At 38.7% G+C, this 16,788-nt stretch overlaps 1 long non-coding RNA gene across 1 annotated transcript in view; it reads left to right on the forward strand.

Moving 5' to 3' along the window:
* LOC136993482 (uncharacterized) overlaps positions 1-16,788 on the forward strand; it is a 236,978-nt gene that overhangs the window by 92,653 nt on the left and 127,537 nt on the right. Inside the window, exon 3 of the long non-coding RNA XR_010885798.1 lies at positions 14,717-14,845. This is a non-coding gene — a long non-coding RNA (uncharacterized lncRNA). The remainder of the gene's footprint in view (positions 1-14,716; positions 14,846-16,788) is intronic.

Genomic DNA, 16,788 nt, shown 5'->3' on the forward strand with positions numbered 1-16,788 from the left:
GTAGAATATGCGTGAAGTGCATTTCACCTGTTGGAGGAGGATGGCCTTTATTCTGGCTTGGCACAGCCTGAGGAGAGAAAAACAAGCAAAAAGTACTTATGATGAGGAAAAACTGATTGTGAGAAGCAGGGAGGGGGCTCTTCAGAGGAACCTGCATGTGGACAGGGTATGGCGATTACATTACTAATGATATTTCTTGCTGTTGTAATATTCACATGGTGAAAGATGCAGTGAAAATTGTCTTTTTGAATTTAAGCCTCAGGTAGGCTATACACAAACACTAGGGACTTCCGTGAAAAATGTAACTTGAATTCGGATATCAAAATAAAGAACATGGCTGTTGCTCTTTACTAATTTTAAACTGTCAACAGTTATTTCCTGAATTTGAAGCAGAGAAACTAGTGATCAAAGTTTTCCTCTGAGCGATACGACAGCAGTCTGGTTCTTGTCATTGTCAGGTGATGAATGCTCTGTCACGATCCGTGCCTAACAGAACAACACCTATTGGCAGTGCAGCAGGCACCCGTTCGTCACAGCACAGCCAGTCTAGCTGCTCAGTGCCAGCTTCCGGAGCTGCCAGACACTTCCAAACTTTTGCTGTATAGAGAACACTCTTTATTGCTATTTACCTATTTTACAGGCAGAGTGCAGGAGATGGTACTTGCAATCAATTTTCACTTCTTCCTTTGTAAGACTTTCCCCATCCAGAATCTGGCAAGGATGAATATTGTGCATGACATTAGACTAAAGCTGGTTTTAAGTTTTATACACACACACACACGCACCTGAATGGCACACAGCATGGGTTTCTGGACCTCAGTACCAACTGTTTTACTCCGTAGATATGTTCCTATTTGTCTACACTACTTGCTAGCATGGACAAAGTCTAAGTGCATGACTTGTGAAGGTCTAGGATTATGTTCAATTTGTTCTTTAGTATCTCTCTGAAATTTAGGAAGGATAAACTAGGTAAAAGTGGAAATGTCCTATAATTTCCCTGTCTATAGTTCGGGTAACGTGTACCTGAGCAGGGAGAACTCAGTATTATTCTGATCTTGCTTGAGTCTATTGCAACATATTTTTTAAAAGTTATGATGATGTTCTAAAATATAGAGAAAAATAAATTCTACAAAATACATTAGGGAATAACAATCTCATAGCAAATATTAAAATACAATGTTATTTGTCCAACTGTAACTGTCAACTTATTTTACCAAATTACATTACACCTGCATGAATTTACAGAGCAGGAGACTAAAGTTTATGGCTCATTAACAATAACAGTTGTACACCTACACTGTAATTTCTGAAAATGTATTTTCTCCTTCAGTACTGCATATACTGTGCGGAATGACAATAATTACAGAAACTAATTGAATGAGATAGTCATAACTCTAAAAGTCATATTACTCATTTCAAAATGGTTTATTTCCTGAAATAAACAATCTTTACAGAGTGAACAGACATAACATCCCTTTAAGTTTATTAAACTCATTAAATTCCTTTAAATATGTTGAAAAGTGAATGCTGTGCATTTAATAGAGGATGCAGATACATGCAAGTATGACATTCATAAAAATTTAAATCCTTAAAATGAACTTTCAGTGAAACATTTTTTTAAAAGTTTGTTTTTCTATAGCTAATGAAAAATATGATGAGGTTTCAGATTTTAATAGCAAAAGTTTTATTAAAAAGTGAATCTATGTGGGTTTTTTTGCTTGTATAGGAACAGATAACCTCACCCAATGAAACTTTAAGTTATTACATGGTCAAAACGAATCAATCTGTCGTCATTAATGCAGAGTTATACTTCCTCAGTCATTGTTCCTTCAAGTCTGCAGATACAGAATTGAGAAAAGTTCAGTTCTGAAAATAAGGAATGTGGATATTTGCACATGCGTGCACACGCACGCACACACACGCGCGCGCACACACACACACACACACACACACACACTTGCCTCCCTCTCTCCCTAGATCTTGAGGAGCCTATAAGAACCTCTACTGATGCCGTGTCAGATGTGCTGGTGCTGAACGGTGGAGGGGTCAACCGAAACACTTCTGCCAAGGCATGGCATGGCAGGAAGCAGTCCAGGGGAGCCTGACTGTTTTGGGGAGAGATTAGCCCTTTTTGTAATCACTGTATAACATCTGAAGAAACAGGTCTTGCCTGTTTCACTTCACGGCCATGTTGTGGAGGTCCTTTCAGCCAAAAGGCACAAGTCCCTTCGTGGCGTAGAGGCTGCCAGAAGGAAGGAGGAAGGTGACTGTAGCTTGTGGTTTTAATGAAGAGGTAACGACACAGTGTTTCACACTGTCACAGGCAGGAATGTGAAGGGGTTTATATGCAGTCTAGTCCCCGTGGGGTGCGTGCAGAGCACAGAAGATGCCTCCCTGGAGTTGCTGTTCAGTCCAGGGAAAAGGCGAATCTGTGTAACGGAGCCCTGCTCGCCGAGCACAGTTGGTGTTGGGTGGATCTACCTTTGCTTTCCAGTTATCTTCAAACACTTGAGTTTTGCATAGTATTTTCTGCTGAGGATTTTTGGAGGTACTGTCAAGCAACCCTTATTCTGTGCTACATTCTGGATTTTTGTGACAGTTGCTTTTTTAAATAGAAAATGGAGGGTTATTTGCAGGAGTTAGTATTGTTTTCAGCAATTCTAGTTTCCAGTTGTTGTTTCCCATTTAAGATGAAGGTGTTGTATATAAACTCAGACTTTTGTTAGTTGACATGGTGTGGTTTAATAGTAAAGGAGTACTGTAAAACAGTGTAATGTGTAATGTTTTTACATACACTGCAGTCCTCCTCTTTCCACTGCACACTTCTGAGATTATACTCAGATTGTTGCTAGTAGTACATTCATTTTACGCTGGTTTTATTAATGCCTCCTTTATTATAAAAGGTTTCAGTTTGTCTGATTGCTGTATGCTTGCCACAGGCGCTCTTTCTTCTGTCAGTGTAAGCCCACCATTTAGAACAAAGTCAAAAAAAGATCTTTAATCAACAGTTACCTGCTTTTCCCGGTGCTGTTGGCTGTTTATTTATAAAGTAATCATATGAATTTCTGCCTGGTGGAGAGTCTTTTAATACAAACTCTTTTATTTGCTGAATTGCTTTCACTGACATTGATGCTGACAATCTTCATCAACATTCATCCACTGTGTCATATAAAACAAGGTGATAAATGTACCCTTGCACCCAAGGGTGTTGCATGTACAACCAATTTTCTCCACTTTGCTTTCTTTTACCAGTTACTACATCACTGGACTGCAAAACCTAATTGTGCTATCTTCTGCTCTCCTAAACAAGCTCATTTTTCTCCAGCCTAACCCATCAGAGCTGCTGTCAATCAGTGAGAAACATGTCACACACAGAAAAGGGTGGCAAAGCACTGCCGCGTTTGGGCTATTCACAGGAAATAAGTACAGCAAAGTGCTTTTGATTTTTCTATTTGCTCTCATATCAAATTGAATTTTAATCTACTTTGTATCTTCCAACAAATTGTAAATAAAATAGATAAATGCTAACAATAGAACTGTATAACACAAGAAAAAAGTGAAAGGCTAAGAAGGTATTTACCCCTAATAATTTTTAATGAGGTTCCTAGGTATAGTCACTTTTGATGTCATATCACAAGTGACTACGAGACCCTCTAATAACCATTTTTAATTATATTACTCCCCTCTCTCACTGGATCTAAAGGGGATGGAAAGCTAAAAGCAAGTGGTGGGTCAAATAGGGTGACTTTGACTCAAACTCATTGGTTACAAGTATTCATTATAAACAAAATCTGTCAAATCTTTTCACTAATAAGGGTGTAGATCTTATTACAGCCTCAGGACAGTAGTAACTTATTCTCTGACATATTATGTGAATTTTATGTGCCTACTCTATAAAAAGTGCACAGTTTCCATAGCAATTTTGATACTTATATGATACATGATGTGACAGCATGTACCATTTTTCCTTCTTCCATGATAAATTGTCCCCACCACACACAGTCGCACACTAGATTGCTGCTGGAATTCAGAATTTCACTTTGATGCCACTGAAAGCTAATATCAATAATTAGGCTTAGGTGTTTGCTCTGGCAAGAATAACTCCTTTATTATTATTACACTGCTTTATTACTTAGGTTAGCAATTTTGAAATCATAAATCAAGAGCAAAAAGATGAAATCTGCAAATTGGTTCAGAAAACAATAAGGCTGATCCCAGACTTAAAGAGGAGCAGTCCCCAAATTGCGAGAATTGTTGAGAACTTAGGGTGGCAGTGGTTGCTTAAGTGCATGTCTCCATGCTTCTTTGTCTCTGCCCAGGACTTGCATGTGCCTAAACCCAAGGCCTCGAAGGGCAACTTGCCCTGAGTGACTAATGGCCTCTTAGCCCAGCTGCAGAAGAACCCCTTTGGAGGCCATCAGGTGCAGACCTGACAGACCTGATGATGTTGGCCCCAGCTGTGGACTGGGGCCAGTGCAGGCATTGGTAGGATGCTCTAATTAGACCAATCTGGGGAAGATTGGAGCATGGTCTTGTTAGCCCAAACCATGCCACCTGGTTAAAAGGCACCTGAGGCTGCTGCATGCTGGGTACTGGGCTCGGCTGGACCTTCTCTGTGCTCTGAGGCTGGCCTGAAATAACAGTCTTGGGCAATGCCTGATGTTTCAAGGGATTTTTGTTTGGTAGGTTTTGAAGCAGAACCCTTTTCAATTTTTTGGTGTTGCCCTGAAGCCTCTGAAAACTGTTTTAGAGGCAGATTTGGTGGAGGCAGGAAAATAATATTTGCTTGTTGATGATCTTGAGAAAGTTACTTCTGTTCTCCATGCTCTGTTTTGCTCATTTATAAATGGGGATATTTATAGCTACTCCCCCTTGGAAGGTACTTTGAGTAAGTGTTAATGAAGTATCAGATGTTTTTGATGAATTTTTTATTGAATCAGAATACATTTATTGGTAAATGAATAATGTAAGTATTTTGCTAATACTTCTGGTAAAATTTTAATGGGGAAAATATAGATGTCAAGAAATTTTGAGGTATGTTGTTAATAGGAGGGAGTTTTGATGGGAAAAAGATGTCAGCCTTGTCTGTTTTGTGCGTGTAAAAGTATCACTTGTATTTTAATTCCCGTCCAGTGGATATTCTCGGGCTGTCCTTGGATACCTAGTTTGGAGTGTCTCACAGAGCACTCTTGAACTCAGAGCTCAATTTCTCAGCTGTCATTCTAGCACTTTTTTGTTTAGTAAAAGGCAAAATACCCCTTTCTTTGAAAGCCTGTCATGGGCAGATAGCCAGGAGGGTAACTGAAACATAGAGACAGATGTAGGAGTCCTGTAGCCTTGAATGTCTAAGACTGTAGACAAGATGATGCAGATGCACTTCTGCCTGTAAATATGCATTATGTTACAAATTAGTGCCACACGGTACAGAAATGTCATCAGGTGTGTCTGTCACGTGAAGATCCTGCTGACTGCTGCAGCTATTCAAACTCATTAAGGCTACTTCTGTGAGAGAAGGGAGCCTTTTTGTAAAGGGAATAGATTGTAGAGTGCCAAGCGTGTTCCCTGTTGCTCCCTTTTCAGTTAGTTTACTCTATACTTTTGAAGTTACATGTTGAAGTAGATGGAGCTAAAGCAGGAGCAGGGAAGATGGAGGAATGGGATCTGCTTTCACTTCTGATGAATATGCCTGTAGCCTTTGAGAGAAAAGTTTGGCTTTCATACTCCTGTAGCTCTTGTGTCTATTTTGCTGCTATGCTGGTCACTGAAGTGTATTGTTGGATCAGCATTTTGAGGTTTGTTCTAGGCTTAGGGTTTTTTTATCTGAGAAATGAGCATTTGCTATTTTTTTATTTATTTATGCTATGACTTTAGCTATAGTATCTTTCTAACTGTAACATTTCCACTAGTTTGGGAAGTGAATTAGCAAAGAGGTTCAGAAGAAGGCTGACTGAAAGGATCTCTGAATCCCAAAATAATGGGCAAGACTTCAGTAAAATTTCCAGGTTTAATAGGGCTTATGTACATGCTGTGCAGGCTGAACTTCTTTTTCTGTAAAGAAAACTTTAAATGCACAGTTAGTGCTATGAATATTAGTACCCAGTATTGTTCTAGTAGATCAATGTTTGTTTGTAATAGGTCATATTAAGGGTGAAATATGTGAGTTTGCATAAAAATCTCATTGTTTGATGTTATTAGATTATACAGTATAGAAAGTACATTGATTTACAGGTATAATATACTGTTATGTCAGAGAGCTGTATTGGTTTCTGTTAAGTATATTTTTAGTGAAAATTACTCATTCTACATAAATATATGGATTAATTTGCAGAGCACTTGGATGCTTTGGATTTATGTTGATTTTTATGTACCAAAAATTATTGTTCCTTAGCATATGCCAGTAATATCAGTTTACATTGGTTTCTGTATTAAAAAGAAAAGAAGTTGATCATCTCTCACTTATTGATTTACCAGCTTAATTGTATTGCTTTTATGAAAAAGGCTCAAAATAGAATGTAATCTTCTTCTGATTGGCTAACAAAGATTCCAATTTATGAAACGTGAAACAAGAGGAACTTGCCAGCATTATTATTGCTTTTATTATAGTTGCAAATAGAATCTTGTCATGTTATTTTTCAGTAGAATAAATGGACCTAATGAATGAAATTTAACCTGACCTTGCTGTTGCGCGGTGCAAACTAGCTAAACATACTTTGGGCTTTTGTCTTCAGATACTTAAGCTTCTCGTGACCTAGAAAAAAACTGTTGAAATTCTTAACAAATTTTCATTAATGAAGGGAAAACTGAGCTTTGGAAATATATTCAACATGCTATTTTCAAAGATATCAAGGATTCCTTTTCAGTTACCCCTCTCTTTATGGGGGTAGTGGGGCCATGCTCTAGTTAGCATGATAATGTATATTAACTGTCTTTTTTGCTGATGGGGCAGGTTCAAGCTCTTGTTATTCTTGAAGCCCTTTGCTATAAGAGCAGGACAGGCATGTGGGTAGAGGACAAGGAAAGAACAGTGATAGAGAGATGCAGCTCCTGTCACTGAGGCTGGCTCACGCTTGTGAACCTGCTGGACGAGACGCAGCCCAGTGCCTGGTCTGAGAAACCAGTGCCGCAGGAGACCAGGGTCTCGGGAATGCGGAGAGACCTGTCTGAGGGAGCACAGCAACGCAGGGCAGGAAGGCGGGAATGGGAAACGGGCCCTCTGGTTCATTTTCTGTTATGACTGAGACGGATGAACTTTTGTCTGCTTTTAACCAGCTATTTCAACTGATTCATTTACTGTAGTTTTGGACTAACATGGTATCAATATAAATCCTGGAAAAATAAAGTCTACTCCTAGGTTTTTTGTTCCATTTATTGTTTTCTTTTATTTTTTCTTCTTTTCTTTGTGTGTGTGGGGTATTTTTGTTTTATTTATTTATTTTTGATGAGGACAGGGAATGGTGGGACACTGGCCAATATTCTGCTGGTTAAAACTTAGTCTGTCCTCTCTGTCACAAAAGCCCTTCATCTTACCTTATTTGTGTTGCACACTCTCCCAACATATGTGCTAACAAGATGGCAAGTTTGCTTCTCTTGCCCCCTTTGCAAATGCAGTTTGCAAAGAAAATAAACTGTATGATGATAGCTTGTGTTATCTGAGGAAATAAGGCTAGACAGTCAACTGGGGTAACTTGGCAGAGCTGCATTAAAGTCTCGGTGAATTCCTGAACTTTACTTTGTTAAACAGGAGGGCAACACCTGAATGGCTGCTGCTGATTTATCCCATTTCCTTTTTCTGCAAAAGGAGCTTTAGCTGAGGTGTAATGAACTAATCCTGTGAGACTTTCTGCTTCTCCCCACCACTCTAATGCCTTTGCTAGTGCACAGAGCTATGTAAAACAGGTGATTATTTAGCAGAGTTATTAAAAAGCTTGTTTATTATTTAATGGAGGATTAGTGACACATTTCATCATGTTTGTCCTGTATGTAACATTCCAGGTTGGCACCATCTTTCTAACTCAGCCAGACATTTGGGTTAAATAGGAAGTTTCTGTGAAATGTCAAGAAAGAGTAGTTTGAATACAAAAAGGCTAATTTGATAGAAGTCAACATGTTTTCTGCACTCGTTAGATTCAGATTTGCTTTAATCATGTCACTTCTGTCTTCAGAGGGTTAGAAACCCAAAAATTCATTTTGTTTATAGTATGTTTATGGATTAGATACATCCACTTAATTACCATGGTAGTCTGTTATAATGAATTCCACGTGCAGCTCGTGAGAAATGACAAATATTGATCAAATATTTTTGTCAATCACTTTTTTTTTCTCCAAACAAAACTGAAACATGAAAACTAGAGTGTTTTTCTGGATCATACCTGTTTTGGAAAAACTTTTTGTGGGGAAGACTTGTAAGATTGCATTTGGTCTCTTTTTGTTATGATTAATTACATTTTGACTTTTTTGTAAAGTGAAATCACTACAAATATCTTACAAATCATTATAATATCTTTGAGCGTGTTTCACAAAAATCAAATTATGTACATGTAGATCAGAAAACTGCCCAGCAAAAGCAAACACGGAAGGTAGAAACAAATAACTGTAAAGCAACAGACTGGTAGAGAACTCATATAAACCACCATGTTTCATTGACAAAGCAATATATTTAGTAGACAAAATAATATGTAACTCTAATGAGGTGTTTAAATTTCAGTCCATGTTTCACCATGTAGTATTTCTATTTTATGAATGAACAGAGCCATTAAATTAAAAATGAAATGAGGTAGTAAATCATTGCTTTGGTTGTAAGTGAAGTTGTCGTATGCCTCTGGATTTTTCTGAAAGAAAAAAAATATAGTTTGCTAATCTGTTGTACAAGTGTTGCCTTCAACTTGCCATTTTCCTTTCATTTAATTAAAACCTCATTCCTTCTTTAACTTATGGTCTCTTTGAAGACAGCAACAAAGTCAGGCACTTTAAGCACGATCTAGCTTAGTGACTGGCTATCTCCAGCTACTGGAGCATTGGTTATTGCATTATTTTAAGAAACGGCAGCCACTGGCATTCCAGGAATCTTTTCACAACATCATGGTTCTGACTCTCCCAAGGATTTGGGCTACTTCAGAACAATCGGCATTTGCGCTTTACAATAGTAAGCGGATTTTTACTCTTGCAGAAATCCTTGCTGGCACTGCTGTAGTTTCACCTGTTGTGCCGCACAGTTGGCTTGGCCCCTGCCTTCGGGAATGCAGTGGCCGGTCATCCCCCTACCAGTGCTTGCTTGCCCGACAGTATCTCTTCAGTAGAGCCCAGTATCAGGGCCTCCCTGTGTACTGCTTGCACGCTTTATAGCTATAATATTGAATTTTTCATGGGCTTAAGAGTGTAGTAGCATGGGCCTGCCTTGCTAAAGCTCAGACTATCCAGAGGGAGCACTAAAATTAAAAACTTCACACGTTTCTGATCATAGTCAATGTACTGAAATGTTTAGGCTGCAGGAGGTTGAGAATTTCTAGTTAGCCATAGCATGATAGAAAAAACCTTCTTAAGGCCTAGGTGGAATAACTGAGAATCTATTTCACCTCTGATGGGAGTAAAATGTGTTGTAAAACTGCGAGGTCTTCACTTCTGGACTATACTGCCATTTGAATGCAGAATCCTTTCATATTTCTTGAAATACCATTCACTATGCTAATATTCTACTTCTGTTTCAGCCCTTGAAAGACAAACATACTGATCATGTTACAGTAGACAGGAAAAAGCAGTGTGCCATTTCTTTGGGCAACCAATATTTTCTCCAGGCAAGTTGCAGTAACTGGTAGTTCCCCTTCAACCTTCAAAACTGTATATCTTGCTGGAATCCATGTCTTCAAGACATCTGTTAAATCAAATGCTCTGTCAAAGAGCCAAGAAGTGAAACCAAGCAACACCTACTTCCTCTGTGAAAAGTGGTCATTCTCTTCATCTTAGTAGTGGCCCTAGGTGAAAATCTTTGTGCAAGAAACCTGTGAGTCCTAACAAGACTATTATTGTACCTGGCTTAGTTCTTTATCTTGCAGTTTAGCTTAGAGCTGCTCAGTGGCCTCCAACAGATCACACATAAATCATTCCAGCCAGGCACTTGTTCTTTTTCTGCTGTTACAATAAAGGCATGACAGTTCTCTGCAATTCTAGCCAGCGTGACATTTAAAGACTTCTTTAGGGTCGGCAATCACAGGAGTGTATTCATATGAATTGTGACGGCCCCAAAGTCTGCAAGTGTCAGTTCTAAGTGCAAACAGAAACAAATGGGAACTGTCTGTCTTCTGAAAATTTCTGGTGGGCATCAGGAAAAAAAAAAATCCAAAACTCTTTCCGCCTTCAAACTCTGGTAGTACCGGGATGTCCAGATAACTTACAGTATTACAAGTGAGATAGTAAAACCCTACAACCTGTACAGTACTAGAATTTGCATTTGAAATGACAGCTGTGCGATAAACTTCAAATTTAATGAAGGGACTCAGAACTTCAAAGTTTGTCTGCTTTCTCCAATTAAATCAGCTGGTTTAATAGAAGTTACTAGCTCTCCCTAGTATATTGAGCATTATGGGTTGTTTTGTCAGTGACACGTGTGTCTGTTGGAAGTAGATTTAGTTAAAATGTGGTAAGTATTTTCTTAACTGGATTTACATAGATGAGTGTATGTACTTGCACTTCAGCTCACTTAAGTTCAAGATCTCTTCATGCTCACTTTCTGTGAGCAACCAGGCCTAAGTTTTCTTAAACAGCATTCCGTGCTGGGTGTCAAAATTGTGAAGTCCCATGTTGCGGAAGGAACTGACTTTGCCTTTGGAAATCAGGTTCTTAAGTGCCTAAAAGCACTCACTGTTGGAAATTTGAGCCTGAAGCAATAAATTGTTACTGATACAGAACAACCTGGGAGTAAGTTAGCATTGTGTACTCAGTTGCAAAATGTATGTTGGATACATAAGACATGACATTTTTTGCTCTTCTTTTGCGTGATTGCATGATCTCTGTACCTTGCTGTCACACAAGGAACTTCAAATATGCACATGCTAAATGGTATATTCTATTCAAATAAATTACAGAGAAGATTGTATAATTTACTTGCACTTTGTAACAGTCTATGGAGAGAGAATAATTTGCTGAAGGAAGGTAATTTTGAATGACAAATTCAGGAAAGGCTCTTTTGCAAGAGAACTTATGAAGAGAAAATGACAAGATCTGTTGCAGATATTCTTTACTTCTGTTAATGTGATAAAAGGTTGTTTGCTCTGGAAAATAAGAGAGTTTTGGTATATTTACCAAACTTATTTCCAATAGTTGTGTACTGTTAGTATGCTCCTTGATGGCTTACGAGTCTGGTAATCTCTAGACCGGAAATAGTGAAAAGCAGAGACAATGAGGTAGCTAAATCACTTTCAAAATTTAGACTGGCTTTTCATATTTTTAATATATATACTCTATTCCTAGACATATACTGAAAATATAACATTGTATGGGATTTGTGTACATAAGGATTGTGTATATTTGTACACAAATATGAGCATAATTCAGTAGAAAACTTAAAATAACCCAAGTAGTTCTGTTTGGTAAGAAATGCTCACTGGCTTTCATGTCTAGCTCTGCAGGACCCCAGGCCTGGAGAGCAAACGGCTGCTGGTTCTTGGGCAGCAGTCGCCCTGCCTTCTATGATGCTGAGTGTCGGCACTTGTGTGATGTGGCTTGATTTGCTGAGAGGGGCTGCTGAGTTGCTGTTTCTTGGTCATTTTTCTGCCGTAGGTCACTGACGAAGACTTTTTTTTCCCATTGTTTGAAAAATTCTTTGTGAGTCTGTAAAGAGCCTCTGAAATGAATAACAATGAGGTCAAAAGAAATAAAATGAGCGTGTTACCATGATGGCTCTTGAAAATTTATGAGACCTGCTTCATGCCAACAAAACAAACTCAGCAGCCTTCTGCCTGTCTGCAAGAAAAATGCCCTTTGTGTTTAAAAAAAAAAACAACAAAAAACAAAAACCCAAGAAATCTTGCATTGTTTAAGTGCAAAGGTGTGGGAGCTTCTCAGCTGGAACAGCTGTTAGTCTTCAAGCTTCAGTCTCCCTTTTTTCTCAGAAAGCATTAAAGAGCTTCTGATTTTGGTTGTCTTTTAAGAAAGCCTTTTCAAAGCAAACAGAACTCCTTCACTCATTTAGGAAAAACAAAACTGATTTGCATTGACTGATTGATAGAATCCAAAAGCAGTTATTCTGCGATAATCCATTTATATCCAGTGGTGGAATATTGTGGAAACTGGAGCCTTGTTGTGCTAAAAGCCACATAAATTTGTATTAATGTAGTGCTTGCCCAGAATGCAGAAGGAACACAGAGGAATGGGAGAAAAAGCATTATCACATGGGGGCCAGGGGAAAGCATAGAGATCAACTTACTCGCTCAAAGTCATGGCAGGAATGTGAAGCAAAGCTGGGAGCTGTAGGTTGTCTGAACCCTAGTCTAATGTCTTTATCACGTGGTTGTCTATTTTGGGGGTATGGGGGGGAATTACTATATTTGTCAGCAGATTTACTTCAATTCATATTTGCCGCTCCAAATATTACTTTATCATTTTAATTCCCCTGAAGTAATGCTTACCACAGTGTTCAAGATCCAAATTAGTGCAAAAGTATTTTTGTCCTACTTCCTCTTGAAGCATCCCTTAAGATCAGGATTGAGGCACACTGGTGAAGATGAAAGCAAGAAAGCCCAGTGCTGCTATTGCTTACTCTCTATCTCTTCTGTAAATAGATAGACTGGCATATCCACAACCTATTTTCTGTGAACTCAAATGGAACATAAAGAATGGCAATGTACTGTCGAAATCTTGAACATCAGTTTGCTTCAGCTATCACTCAACAAAAATAACAGGACAGTCTGCAGCGTTTAAGGAAGAATACTATATTGACTCTCTTTGATTATTCCAGACAGTATTAATACATTGGTTCAGTGCTACAGTACCGCATGTACTCTGTCTGATATCACAGAAAATACATGGTCTCAGTTTGACTTTGCTGAATCCAAAACTCTGGTGTAATACCCCTGCCCCATGTGAACAAAGAAATGCATAGCACTCAGAAACACATGACCAGCTGGAGGGGGAAAAGAAGCACAAACTTTTAAGCAAGCTCTCCCAAAACATTAGCTGTCTACCTTTGTGAAGCAGGTGGGACTTTCTTGGTAGGTTATTGTTATTCTGCTTCATAAACTAAAACCACTTTGTTTTTCTGGGCCTACTTCTAGAAATAAGAGAGAAGAATGGAAGAGAATGGGGAAATTTAGGTGTGTGAAACAGATATTACATTCTAACTGGGTCCTTTTTGATACTGCTTTTTGCTTTTTTCTGTTCATAATGTGATCACATTTCTTTCTCTAGCTCATGAATCCTCTCTTCACTGTCACCAGAAATTCAGTTTTCTGAAGCCTCTGTCCCTTTCTCCTCCCTTGAAGCTCCCTATCAATATATTTCATTTAAGCATCTATTTCCTTCATTGTCCTTTTCTGTCCGCCTGCGTTTCATTCTCTTGCCGAGTTCTAACAGGACCCATTTTTTCCCCACAAGGTCTGTATCAGCATAGTGCCACTGGTGCAAGACATTCCAGTGATGTATTGCGCCTATGTATCATCAAAGCAACAGAGTTTTGATAAACAACATTCTAATATATCATTAGATCATCACTGATGGCACTTTGATGATGTATTATATTAGTACATCATCAGAGCACTGTCATTCCAGTGATGTATTTATAAACAGATGGTGCTGTCATGCAAGAAAGAAGGGAAAGCAGAAGAGAACATTTCAGTGTTTTACAGTACAATTTGTGTCCCAACCATTCAGTGAGGTTCAAGACAAAGACACTATGAAGGCATAATCATCTCATCAGGCATGTTGGCTCTAAGTCCATTGACCTCTCTATCCAGCACCTGATGAACAGTTCAGTAATCCTTTTAGGCCAGTAGTAGACAGACCTCTTTGAAACATATTTTTCTGGTAGTTGCTGATCAATCATAAAGTTAGGGTTATTCATCATTTAATAGTTGCATGTTTGCATAATTTAAACTTTTATTTTATATAGACATACTAAAACTGCATTTCCAGCATAGCGTGTTGTGCTCAAACAATGAAGAAGCTCCAACAGCAACAGATGCACTTGGCACACCACTGGATGTTAAGGAATTTTTACTCTCAAAGCTCCCTAGAATGTTTTCCCCTAATTCTGTATGATAGTTTTTGTCCCCTGAAATCAGCCTTCGCTGTGAATGAGTTTGAAGATGCAAGATGATATTTTGATGAACTGCGGGTGCTCTAAGATTAATTCTGTTGTGAGGTATGCTGTCCTTAGTAAGTCATCTTCCTCTGCAGTGGGGGGGAAAAATTCTTTAGGTGAAAAAACAAAAAAACAAATGATCAGGTTCACTTTAAAGGATACAGATCTAGTTCTGTATAGGTTTATAAATGGTAAGACAATATTGGGTTTGCAAACAATATCAACTGTTCTGAAAGCTAGCTGTATAGACTGAGTTAGACAAGCTCTTCTGTTATTTATCTCCCCAGTGGTAAACCCAAACAAATAGGATCATCAGCACCTTATCTGTATGCTGTCTTTGTGTGTTTATTGCTCCTGCACTCTCCTACTGAATTGTACTAGTTTAACCACATCAGCTGAGGAAGTCTTTCTGTGTTTATTTTATAGATGAGGAAACTGAGGAACAGAAACATCACGTGGATTGTTCAAAATCACAGAGAAGGTCTCTGATGCTGCTGTGGCTACAGAACTCCAGATACCCTCAATCTTGCTCCAAAGGCACAGATCATTTAGCAGGTAGGCCAGTTCTGTGCTGGGATGTATTTGCAAGGTTATTGGGGATGAGCATGATGAAATATGACCAAACTTTGAGTCTATTCTAGAGGTTTCATGGCTTTCTATTGGTCCTATTCCTGAGATCAGATGTTAGTATTACTTAATTATGTGTTGTTGTTATTGCACGTCTGCTTTGGACATTTGATTTTTACACCTTTCTGGTAGAGTTCTCCCCTTCTCTAATTAAAAAGGTAAATAGAACTTAAGAAGATGTTTTTCAAGATTATTTAAAAGATCAGTGATCAAAAAGAGAATCATCTCCAGCAAAGATACACTTCTAAATATTCTACAGATTAGATATAAATTCTCACCAAAAAGAAATATTTCAAATATCTAGTTGTACTGTAACAGGACAGTAGCAGGTAAATGGTGGTATTTGCTTTCCTAATTGTGTCCTACTCCTGGAAGTTAAGAGTAAAAACACATTGTGCAAAGAGGACTTCAAGGTTAGCAGTTTTATTTTGCTATCTGGTTTACACACATAAATTTGCCATGTGGAACTGTAGATGACATAAGTGGCTGTAGATATATAGAAAAAAATGTTTCTTTCAGCAAAAATTTGTCAAAGGTAACATAAGCGTACTATCCAATTAACACAATAGCCAGCAGATTGTAATGCCTATTTAAAACTCTGCAGAATCTCTGGCAGTGCAGGCCTAATTCCCTTCTTTGCGTTGTTTGCCTTGAGTGGTTATTATTCTAATAATAATGTAGTAGTAGTATTCTAATAGTATATTCTGATACTATTGTGGTAGGCATTGTAAAACCACAGAGTAGGATAAATTTCAAGACTGTGAATTTTATAATTGAAATACACAAGACAAAAATCAGGCAAAAAAGAGGTATTGTTATTTTAATTCTACAGATGGGGAACTGAGCACAGAGAAATAGAAGATTTCCCCTAAGCTCGCTGTGTCTGAAGTAGAGATGAGACTTGAGCTTATGCAGATCTTTTGTGTCTGATTCTAGTGTCTCCACTATAATTTCATCCTGCTGCTCTACACATGCAGTGAAAGCACTGTGCTCTGGGAATGTTGCCAGTCATCTTTTCACCTTTTTTTTTTCCCTCCAGTACTGACTGGTTGAATCAATCATACTTTTAGGAGAAGTGAACCTTCATCATCACGTAGCCCAGTCTACAGGACCATAGTGGTGTCCTGCACCTCCATAGTGGTGGTGTCCTGTCAGAGGCACAGAGTTTGAAACAATGGGAAGGCCTGTTTTCAGAATGTTCTTCTGCTTACAGTAATATATTCGCTAGTATAGTATACAAGAGGGAAAATGGATCAAATCAGAAGTGTACTGCAGCTGATTGTGTACCTGAACTTTTTTGTTTGTTTATACGAGAGTCTCTGACCTGAGGAACACAATAGTATTCCCCAGTCTCCAGTGCCCCCCAAAAATTATTGTGAGTGTTATTAAGCTGAAGAGATGGGGCAAGCTCCAGTCAAACCTGGCTTTTGTTAATATCCCCTTGAATCAAGGGAGGAGCTTGACATATAAAATATTATCATTTTCCCAGCCCTGAAACCAAGTTACAGTAGATATTGCTAAGGCCAACCACATGCTAGGCTATGTTAGCATGAGTGCAGCCAGCAGGTTGAGAGAAGTGGTCCTTCCTCTCTGTTCAGCACTGAGACCGCATCTGGAGTGCTAGGTCTGGTTTTGGGTCCCCAGTGCAAGAGAGACATGGATGAACTGGAGCGAGTCCAGTCTGCTAAGATGGTCGGGGGCTGCAGCACACAACATAAAAGGAGAGGCTGAGAGCTGGGTTTGTTCAGCCCAGAGAAGAGAAGGCTCGGGGTAATCTTACTGCTGTCTACAACTGCCTACTTGAAGGTTACAGAGAAGGTAGAGCAGGCTTTTCTTGGAGCCATACAGCAAAAGGACCATGGCAATGGTCA

The sequence above is a fragment of the Apteryx mantelli genome, chromosome 16 (assembly GCF_036417845.1).
Source record: "Apteryx mantelli isolate bAptMan1 chromosome 16, bAptMan1.hap1, whole genome shotgun sequence".
In the NCBI taxonomy this organism is placed as follows: domain Eukaryota; kingdom Metazoa; phylum Chordata; class Aves; order Apterygiformes; family Apterygidae; genus Apteryx; species Apteryx mantelli.